The sequence below is a fragment of the Otolemur garnettii genome, unplaced genomic scaffold (assembly GCF_000181295.1).
Source record: "Otolemur garnettii isolate 467f Iridium unplaced genomic scaffold, OtoGar3 scaffold00031, whole genome shotgun sequence".
NCBI classification, from domain to species: domain Eukaryota; kingdom Metazoa; phylum Chordata; class Mammalia; order Primates; family Galagidae; genus Otolemur; species Otolemur garnettii.
Genome location: NW_003852426.1, coordinates 3,566,026 through 3,577,714, shown reverse-complemented (window position 1 = coordinate 3,577,714; position 11,689 = coordinate 3,566,026). Strand labels below are relative to the sequence as shown.

At 37.4% G+C, this 11,689-nt stretch overlaps 1 pseudogene; it reads right to left on the bottom strand.

The window, feature by feature from the left end:
• LOC100966036 overlaps window positions 1–6,645 on the bottom strand; it is a 13,739-nt pseudogene extending 7,094 nt beyond the window's left edge.
• Between the last annotated feature and the right edge of the window lie 5,044 nt (window positions 6,646–11,689).

The window sequence follows — 11,689 nt, the reverse complement described above, 5'->3', positions numbered from 1 at the left end:
TTGGAGGTTGCTGTGAGTGTGATGCCATGGCACTCTACCCAGGGGGATAGCTTGAGGCTCCGTCTCAAAAAAAAAAAAATTTTAGGATGATACTTTCTTTTTCTGTGAAGAATGTCATTGGTATTTTGATTGGGAGTGCATTGAACTGTAGATTGCTTTGGATAAAATGGATGTTTTAACAATATTGATTCTTCTAATCCACAAACATAGAATGTCTTCCCTTTTGTTCTATCCACCTCAATTTCTTTATCAATGCTTTATAGTTTTCATTACAGAGATATTTTCACTTCTTTGGTTAAGTTTATTCCTAAATATTTTACTTTATGTGTAGCTATGATAAATAGGATTATTTTCTTGGTTTCTTTTTCAGGTTGTTTTCTGTTAGCATATGGAAATGCTAGTGATTTTTTTTTTTTTATGACCTTGACAAACATATTTTACTGAGTAACAAATTCCTAAATGCAGAATCCTATAAAAATGAAGATCAACTATATCTGTTTGAATAAATATCAACTGTATATATCTAGTAAACATTTATATTTAGACCACAATTCATGAACACTTTAACATTCAGTTATTAGGCAATAATCCACTCAAATTAATAAATAAACCAGAAAAAAGAAAACTGATGGTGATGAAAAATGATTTTTATATATAGATTTTGTATCCTGCAAATATACTGACTTTCTTTATCCATTCTAATAGTTTTTTTTTTTTTTTTTTTTTTTATGGAGTTCTTGGATTTCCCTAGATATAAGATCAGACCATTTGCAGACAAGGACAATCTGACTTCTGCCTTTCCAGTTTGAATCCGCCTGTATTTTATTCTCTAGAATGATAGCTCCAGCTGGAACTTCCAGTGCCAGGTTGAATAACAGTGGTGAAAGTAAACATCATGTCTTGTTCCAGATCTTAAAGGAAAGGCTTTCAGTTTTTCCCTATTCAGAATGACTAGCTGTGGGTCTGTCATATATGACTTTTATCTTGTGGTAAGTTTCCTCTATACTCAGGTTTTTGTGTTTTTATTGTGAAACAATGTTGAATTTTATCAAATATATTTTTGGCATCATTTGAAATGATCATATGATTTTTGTCCTTTATTTTGTTGATATGATGTACCACATTGATTGATTTGCATATGTTGAATCATGCTTGTATCCTTGGGGGTAAATGCCACTTGATCATGATGAATAATCTTTTTACTGTGTTGTTGAAATTTTTTGCTGGTGTTTTGTTGAGGAATTTTTGCATCTATGTTCATCAGAGATATTTGCCTATAGTTTTCCTTTTTTCTTGTGTCTTTGTCTGGTTCTGGTATCAGGGTGATACTAGGCCTTGCAGAGTAACTTTGGGAGCATTCCCTCCTTTTTGATTTTTTTGGAATAGTTTAAGTAGGATTGATATTGGCTTGGTGCTTGTGGCTCAAGTGGCTAAGGCGCCAGCCACATACACCTGAGCTGGCGGGTTTGAATCCAGCCTGGCCGCCAAACAATGATGGCTGCAACCAAAAATAGCCCAGAGTTGTGGCCGGTGCCTATGGTCCCAGCTACTTGGGACAGGGAGGCAGGAGACTTGCTTGAGCCCAGGAGTTGGAGGTTGCTGTGAGCTGTGATGCCACAGCACTCTACCCAGGGGGACAGCTAGAGGCTCTGTCTCAAACAAAACAAAACAAAACAAAACAAAAAACTAGTTCTTTGAATGCTTGGTAGAATTCAGCAGTGAAACCATCAGATCCTGGACTTTTTTTGATGGAAGACTTTTTATTACTGCTTCTATCTTATTACTTGTTGTCAGTTTACGCAGATTTTGGTTTTCTTCTCAGTTTAGTCTTGGTGGGTTGTATGTGTCTAGGAACTTATCTGTTTCTTCTAGGTTTTCTGTATTTGGCATATAGTTGCTCATAACAGTCTCTAGTAATCCTTTGGATTTCTGCCATAGCAGTTGTAACGTACCTTTTTTCATTCCTGATTTTATTTATTTGTGTCTTCTCTCTCTCTTTTTGTTAGATTTATCTTTGCTTATTTGTAAGCAGAGTTGTCACATGTTTAAAACAAGTGGTTTTAAAGTGTTTTATTGCAAGCGTCATGGTAACCTCAAATCAAAAACCCTATAAGTGATACACACACAAAAAAAGCAAGAAATTAAAACATACTACCAGAGAAAATCACTTTTAACAAGGGAAGACAGAAACGGAGGAAAGAAAGAGAGAGGACCACAAAGCAGCAGAAATCAAATAACAACATAGCAGTAGTACACCCTTACCCATCAATAATAATGCTGAATGTAAATGGCTGTTACTGGTGAGTTGGATACCTTCAGATAATTTCTTATTGTTCATTAGTGTCTTTTTCTTTTAGAGTGAAGAACTCCTTTTAACATTTTTGTAGGACAAATTTGGTGTGGATGAAATCCCTCAAGCTTTTGTTTGTCTGGGAAAGTATTTCTCCTTCATGCTTGAAAGATATCTTTGTAGGATATAATATTTAAGGTTAAGGGTTTTTTTTTTCCTTTAGCACTTTGAATATGTCTTGCCTGACAAGTAAGGTTTCCACTGAGAAGTTTGCTGCCAGACATGTCAGAGCTCCATTATATGTTATTTTTTTCTTTTTTCTTGATTCCCTTAGGACCTTTTCTCTGTCTGTGACCTTTAGGAGCTTAATTATTAGACGCCTTAAGATAGTCTTGTTTGGTTAAATCTTCTTAGTGTTCAGTAACTTCCTGTGCCTGATATCTTTCTCTAGGTTTGGAAAGTTCTCTGTTGTCATTTATTTAATAAACTTCCTACCCCAATCTCTCTCTCTTTTTTCTCTTTCCCTCCCTCCTCTTTAAGGCCAATAACTCCTACTTTGCCCTTTTGAGGCTATTTTCTAGATCTTATGGGCATGCTTCATTCTTCATTTTTTTTTCTCTTATGATTGTATATTTTCAAAAATCCCATGTTCATGCTCACTAATTATTTCTTCTGTTTGGTTAATTCTGTTGATCAGAGATTCAGAATCATTCCTCAGTTTGTCAACTGAATTCTTCAGCTCCAGAATTTCTGCTTGATTTATTTTTATTATTTTAATCTTTGTTAAATTTCTCTGATTCCTCTGTGTTGTCCTAAAGTTCACTGAACTTATCAGGAGATTTTAAAATATTTTTCTGAATTCTTTTTCAGAAAGAAAAAGAAGTCACATGTCTTCGTAACGCCAGGTTTGGTCATTTTGTTCTTTTTATTTTTTTTTTTAACGAGACAGAGTCTCACTTTGTCACCTTCTTGGGTGTCCTCAAACTACGGCCTGTGGGCCACATGCAGCCCGCCTAGGACATTTATCCGGCCCGCCATTGTTTTTGCCACTGACTGTCCTGCTTTGCAGCAACTTGTCCCGGGCCCACAGTCTGGCCCTCCAACGGTCCGAGGGACAATGAACTGACCGCCTGTTTAAAAAGTTTGAGGACCCCTGATTAAAGTGCCATAGCATCACAGCTCGCAGCAACCTCAAACTCTTGGGCTCAAGCGATTCCCTTGCCTCAGCCTCCCAAGTAGCTGGGACTACAGGCATCTATCACAATGCCTGGCTATTTTTAGAGACAGGGGTCTCGCTCTGCCTCAGGCTGGTCTTGAACCTGTGAGCTCAGGCAATCCATTCCCCTTGGCTTCCAGGTGACTTACAGGTTTGAGCCACCACGCCCAGCCCTCATTTAGTTCATTTGATGAGGTCATGTTTTCCTGGATGTTCTTGATGCTTGTGGATGTTCATTGAAGACTGCATTGAAGAGTTAATTTATTTTAATCTTCACTATCTAGGCTTTTTTGAACCTATCCTTCTAGAGGGGGTTTTCAAAATATTTCAAGGGAATTGCTTGTTGTGATTTAGGTCTTTGGTCACTGTAGTCATATCAGTATTGTGGTTGCCCCAAGCCCAGTAATGCTGTGACCCTTGCAGATTCCTGATGGTATTGCCTTGGTTAACTTGTGTAAGGTGTGAGAGAATTCCCTGGATTACCAGGCAATCTCTCACTCTCCTCTATCATTTTCTATGCAGGGCTGTTGGAATTAGAAGAGGAATGATGTGGGCATTTCTTCATGACCACCGCAGCCCTGAAGCCAATTAAGTTTCACCTAAAGCTTGTAGTCACAGTTGTCTGGCTACCTCTGACTTTTAGTGAGAAAGCTCATAGGGGTCTTTAGTCAGCAGGTGGTAAATCCTGCCAGGATTGGGCCCTTCTCTTTGAAGCAGCATGTTTCCTCCTGGCCCAGGGTGGGGCCAGAAATGCCATCTAGCAACCAAGACCGGGAATCTGTGTCTTTAGGAGTCTATATGATACTTTATTTTGCTGTGACTGAGCTGGCACCCAGGTTGCAAAACAGAGTCATCTGTACTTTTCTCTTTCCTTTCCCTCAGTGGAAAAAGACTCTCCCTGAGCCACTCTGCCTGTATTTGGGGGAAGGTTGATACATATACTGGCTTACTTGCTCATGTGCACCCCAAGTCTGACTGACTCTGAGCCAGCACTGCCATAGGAATTGCCCAATGTCTGCCTAATCTGTGGCTTGACTGCTTTGGGGATTTAGTCCAGGCCTCAGGCTGGTGGTGGTATATAGCCAGAACTCAGTTTTCAGGGAGAATAATTTTCTTCTGGCCAGGCTAGTGTAAATGTTCAGTACATGGCCACCAGCATAATTCTGCCCTGTGCTGTGTTCCCCTGTGGCAGGGTGGCCTGAGTTTCAGTGCTAAGTAATACAATCACTTCCCTCCCCCCTGGGCACATAGATTCTCTCTTCACTGTGAATGCTGGGGCAACACTGCCAGCGGCTGGGGGAGGGGTGGTGCAGGTAATGCAAGACTGCCCTTTCTGCCTTCTTCAGTGCCTCTTTCCTTAATATAATGTTAAAACCAGGTAGTATGATTGCTCATGTGATATTTGGTTCTTCTGAAGATGCTTGCTTGTATGAAAGCTGTTGAATTTGTCATTTTTATGGAGGATGATCACTGCAGGTTTCTATTCAGCCATTTTGCTCCATCCTGTCTCCTGAGGTCAATTTTTTTTATTTTTTTATTTTTTGGTATTGAGGCAGTCGCAATTACAAATATTTTTGTCATCTTTTCTATTTTTCTATGTTAACATACTACCATTTTATTTCCAAAGAGTAAATCATAAATTATAATAGGTTATAAACTTACAATATGCATATTTATTCATTATTTTTTTAGTGTAGAGACCCTTGGGCAAAGTAAAAGAATAAAAGAATGAAACAATGAGAGGCATGCTGTGTTTGTAAACTCCTGTATTGTGAGTGGTATCCAGATTAGTCAAAGTTATTTGATTTTTTTTTCTGTTGTATCTATCATTAAAGGAGAGATCCACAGAGATGTAGAATGCAGATAAGAATAAGTACAGATGAGTGATGTAAATATTAATAATTTCCTTATTTTCTTCTACAAGTTAGGGAGTTCTACACTGTTTCAATTTTTGGTGGTCACTGAAGAAATGACAATATACACACTTAAGTCCAAACTGAATCCGGATCTTTACCCAAATCCTGCAAAACATAAGGATCTTAGAATGCTTTACAGCCCATACATTTGTATATTATTGTTTAATAATATGTTAAAAAATATTTAATTTTATAATGTAGTAGTATAATTACTATGTCATCATATTAATTATATATTATTATTTAAACTCCACAGAATAATTTTACTACTGTTTTATAAACTGGTATATTTATAAGTTGATAAATTTTAGAATGACTCACATACTTACCACTTCGTTCTTCATTTCTCATTTCATCCCAGAATTTCCATCTGAGGTCCCTTTTCTTCCGACTAAAGTACATCCTTTAGAATTGTCTTCATTAAAATCTCTTGGTAGCAAATAGTCTTGATTTTTGTTCATCTTAAAATGTTTTCACCATTTTTCTTTTTTGAGACAGTCTCACTTTGTCACCCTCAGTAGAGTGCTGTAGCATCATAGCTCACAGCAACTTCCAACTCTTGGGCTCAAGTGATCCTCTTGCCTCAGCCTCCTTAGTAGCTGAGACTACAGGCACCCACTAGAACACCCAGCTATTTTTAGAGATGGTGTCTCACTCTGGCTCAGGCTGGTCTCAAACCTGTGAGCTCAGGCAATATACTCACCTTGGCCTCCCAGAGTGCTAGGATTACAGGTGTGAGCCATCACATCTGGCTTTCTATTCTTGATATATATAGGGGATATAGTCTCTGGGTATTAAATTCAAAGTGGGCAGTTATTTTCATTGAGCATACTGAAATTATCACTGCACTATTTCTGGCTTCTATTATTGCTGCTGAAAAGTCATCAGTTAGCATAAATTTCACTCTTTAAAAATAGTCCTTATTTCTCTCTCTTTGGCTGCTTTTAAGATATTCTCTTTGTCTTAGGTAGTTTTACCATAGTATGTCTAGTGTGTTCTTTTTTTTTTTTTTAATACTGCTTGAAATATTTTAAATTTTTTGAATATGTGAATTGGTGTTTCATCAGGTCTGAAAGCTATTTCCAGAAGCAGTAATCAGCATTGTAAATGCTCATGAAGTGCTCTTCATCCTTTTCAGTACTTTGCACTAGCATCTGGCTGGCTAAGGTACAGATTCGGTTTTTTCTAGGACAGTTAATCTATTACCAGCAGTTGGCTGCCATGATACCAAATGAAATTCTATACCTTCTATTGGATGATGGTTGTACATGGCTGTAGGATAAGCCTATATAGCAGGCTTTTTGTGCCACTGGATGGCTCATGGCTCCTGTTTGGGGGATGGTACTTTAATGATTACTGGTAACAAATTACCTTTGAGTTTAATGGCTTTTTTTTCACAGTTGCCACATCTGCTACTATGAAAATACCAGATAACATAGGTAAGCTGAATGATATTCAGAAGTTGAAGAAGCCTCCTATTACTGACTTAGCTGGTACCTTGGTATAAGGAAACCTGTGGAGAGTTTGAGTATTCACTTCACTTTAGAGAAGTTCAAGAGAAGTTTTATTTTCAGATTTCATAGGTGATATTCTAACAGTGATCTGTCAGAGGTGTTCCAATCAATATTAGATGCCGCAAATTTCTGTCAATATTTTATGAATCACTTGAACATCCTTGAATCCATCTAGCTCACTTAACAGTTTAAATATTTATCATGGTACTGACTTTGTCTTGAACTAATTAAGAAAACAACTAGAGTACTCTTAGAAGGCCATCTAGGTAAACATGTCACTGAATTGCCTACATGGGAGCACAACAAGTTTGTTTTTGATGGTCTGAAGTTACATGGCTATAAAGCCATAGTCCAGATTAATGATGTTGCAATTTGTGTCAGCAATAGTTAGCGTTGGAGGAAATGTTGAGAGTTAAAGAATTTTAACTGGAAGAAAAACAAAATAGCTGCTATTTATTTTTCCTAGCTGGTAGAACCAATTGCCTTCAGGACTGATTCCCTGAGGAACTAAGTTCTTATTTGACCCCTCTCACACATGACAGAGGTTGAGAGGACTGGTCTGTTGCTTTCAGTGAAGAAGTTCAACCTAGAGATCACTTGACCTGGAAGAGTAGTGATTTGGTGACAGTTGCTACCAAAAGGATACCTGAGCTATCCTGACATTGAATTAATAATGAAGAAATTTGTGAAATACAGTTAAAATAGTTAACTATTTTAAACTGCACATGAACTTTATGGACACCCTGTACAATATCTAAAGAAGCACTACTACAGTTTGAATGTATCCTCTCCAAAGCTCAGGTGGTAGTATTGAGGGGTGAGGCCTTTGAAAGGTGATTAAGTCATGAGGGTTCCTCCCTAATGAATGGAATCATGACCTTTATAATAAAGACTTCACACAGCATTTACTCTCTTGCCCTTCTGCTTTCTGCCATGTGAAGATAGTGTTCTCCCCTAGGAGGTTACAGCAGCAAGGCACCATCTTAGAAGATGCCATGTCTCTTGCCTGACATTGAATCTGCAGCATCCTGATCTTGAATTATCCAGTTTCCAGAACCATGAGAAATAAATGTCTTTTCTTTAAAATTACCCAGCCTATGGTATTTTGTTACAATAGCACAAACAGATTAAGACATCTTTGTTACCATAAATGTATACAACATTTAGTTCATAGTTGTTGACCATTCTTTACAAATTTGCATGATTTGTAAATTGCATGTCAAATTTATAGGAATGAGTTTTGAAAGTGTTCTCTTCATTATTTCAGTATATTCTTGATGTAGAATTACTACTTTTTTGCCATTCTTTTGTCCTATAATACTGAGATGAACCTTAGCTTGGCTTTCCTAGATTACCACATATCACAATTAGTTAGTTTCTGAGTAAATTATCATTTTCTGTTTGTTGAATTAAGTATGATATTCTCCACACTTTGTTATGAAAGATAAAACACAACTATAGCCCAGGATGAAGGAGACAAATGGAGTGGGAAGGGAGGGGAGAGGGGAGGCTTGATAGAGGGAGGGTAAAAGGCGGGACCACACCTATGGAGTATATTGCAAGGGTACAAGTAAAAGCTGTCACGTGTAGAACATAAATGTCTTAACACAATAATCAAGTAAATGAGGGGAAAGCTATGTTGATTGGTTTGATGTAACCACATCAGATTGTATAAGAAAAATCAACACAATTGTATCCCACATATGCATAAATGTATTCAAGATCAAATATATATACATATATATATGAGATTTTCCTATAATATCATATTTAATTACAACTGTACAGTTTCTAATAGTGTGAACTATCAATAGGATATAGGGACATAGTTTATTCTCTAATCTAAGAACTACAGTAACTTATACCCAATCTCTTAAAAATTTCTTTGAACTTTTAACATTAATAAAAATGTATTATCACTTTCCTAATGTGAGAGATTACTCCTATTGCAAGATGATCAAGCTTGTACTACACTGTGCTGAGAAATCTGAAATAATGATTGAGAGCAATGCATTGGATTTGGGAATTTTGAAGCCATTGTTATCTTTAATAAGAAAGAGATTTGTACAGAAGACAAAGGTGTCAATGCATAAGATAAATGCAAATTTTGTCATTTCCAGAGGAGGGTAACTGTAGTGATGAGGGGAATCTTTTGAAGGAACTAGAATTGTTATATACTGTCTGCCCCCAAATCATATAAAATTCTGCCATTCATTAAAAGAGTAGTCTTTTGATATGCATATTCATGAATTAAAGTGATAAAAATAATTTTAATGTAAGGGACATTATTCTCTTTAGAAATTGAATGGGAAGTAGTTATGATATAATGGGTGAGCTTGAGGAGTTTGGAATCACATGTAACTTGGTTCAGTGTGATTGAGTGGCCTTGCATCCTTGCAGAATTTACTTAATCTCCATCATTTTTACTCTCTCCATTTATAGGGAAGAAAATATATTTATCTCATTGGACTTATGTGAGAATTAAACAAAGATATGATGTATAGAAAGCCCTTAATACAATTCTGAGTAGAAAATAAAATGCTCAAAAATCACTCAATAATTTCAATCATTTATTGTAGCATGATGACTGTCCTGTTAATAGAAATAGGAAGGCACATAAAGAATGGCTGCTTATCATCATTGTGGTAGAATGTAATTAATGCAGAACTTCATGCATATACTTGTCCTTTAAAGTCCATCCTGAATCTGAGACATCACATATTAATCTACTGTGTAATATAATAATTATTTAAAAGTAGATTACATGTTTAAAATTGTAGGATTACATTGAACGATTAACTCATAGTTTTTTCTATAGCATTCTCTTTTGTGAACACTATGCAATTAACTCATTAGCAAAGTCTTCTTATATCTTTCCTTCAGATAAAAGGAGAGAAGGGCACAGCCTCAATAAAATGAGGAAAACATAATAAGAACCAGGATTAAGGGACTGAACACTTGCAAACATAAAATATTAATTATTTCAAAGCAGAGTTGTGTCAAAGGCTGACTTTGAGTCCTTTATCAAACTCTCAACTCCCTGCGATGAAGGTGTTCTTGGAGCCTCTGATTAGAGACGCAGGGAAAAGGAACTGCAGATGAGATGATTGATTTGAAGGGAGGTCGAGACTCGCTCAGGTCAGTGATCAGGCCTGACTTTACTGATTATCTTATATACTTTTAAACATTCAGTAAGAATTTAACACAGATACAAAGAAGTGAAGTAACATTAGGAAGCTACCATTAAGATTACAATTCAGTGTGAAGGCTGAGGAACACATATACAATTGATTTGTTTAGAGTAAAAACATAAAGGAGACTGACTGTTCTTGTGGCCCAAACCAAAACTAGAGATTATAATGTTAATGAAGGAAGAAGACAGAGAACAGGACATGTGTTCGAGCTTCCAGCTGTGACCCCGGCCTGATTCTCCTGATCTCTTCTTAAGAGAGTCTTTCTGCATATTTCTGCATATCTGCATATCTATAGGCAGGTGCAGAAGCTCGATCTTTGAAGAAATCTTTCTCAGAATCATTCTCCTGGGGGAGCACATTGAAGCGAACTGCCATGTCTGACCATGGGGTGCTTATCTCTACACTGCATATTTTTTTTTTTTTTTTTTTTGAGACAGAGCCTCAAGCTGTCCCCCTGGGTAGAGTGCCATGGCATCACAGCTCACAGCAATCTCCAACTCCTGGGCTCAAGCGAGTCTCCTGCCTCTGCCTCCCAAGTAGCTGGGACCACAGGCGCCCGCCACAACGCCCAGCTATTTTTTGGTTGCAGCCATTATTGTTGTTTGGCGGGTCCAGGCTGGGGATTTGAACCCGCCACCTTAGGTGTACATGGCTGGCGCCTTAGCCGGTTGAGCTATAGGCGCCGAGCCTACACTGCATATTTTGATTTGGACAGCTGGCCTTATCACATTGTTTGGTTAAGTACTACGCCAAGGTACCTTCAAGTTTCTGCATTCCACATATGTGGCTTCCTCTAAGACCCTTGCCTGTGTGTGTTCTGGAGTTGTCATCAAACTTGGTGAAAGCCTCAGGAGACAAACTTGAAAAACTGTTTACTCAGATTAAATTATTAACTACCATTCAATTTCCTTTAGTTTATCAGAGACCTCTCTACCTCTAAAGAGGTACCAAGTATATTCTCCAATTAACAGCCATAATTCTGTCATATCATCAGTTACCAGGGGATGCTGCTTCTTGAGCTATCCTCAGAATCACACCACTTTCCAGTATTAAAATATCTGAAAGATCACAGGGCCTTCATTTCAACTGTGTGAGGTTAAGTAATTTTTTCAAATATAAAACACTAAATTATGGTGTGATAAGGACCAGATTATAGGTCTCCTGACTTGCAGTCATGTTCCCTCCATCCCTTTTCTTCTACACACACACACACTTGTCTGAAGTGCGTGCATGTGTGTGTCTCAAAGTGGGAGATGATTGTTTCTACAAGGCTCAAACTTGTGAACACATCACTGACTAGCCACAGACTGGCTTACAATAGACTCATTTTACAATAGTAAAGTGTTTCAGATGGAACTAGATTAAACCTTTAAAGTACTAAATTAAAACAATCCTTTAATGAAGAAAAATCTAAGTTTCAGAAAGAGGCTCTTCATACAGAATCTCTGACTAGTAACTGCTGATGCTATTCACCTTTGATGCTGATTGGTTCTCTCCCACTGAGATTACCCAATCAAGGAGCAAAGAGATGAATACCTTGGTCTCTATGATTTGGGGTT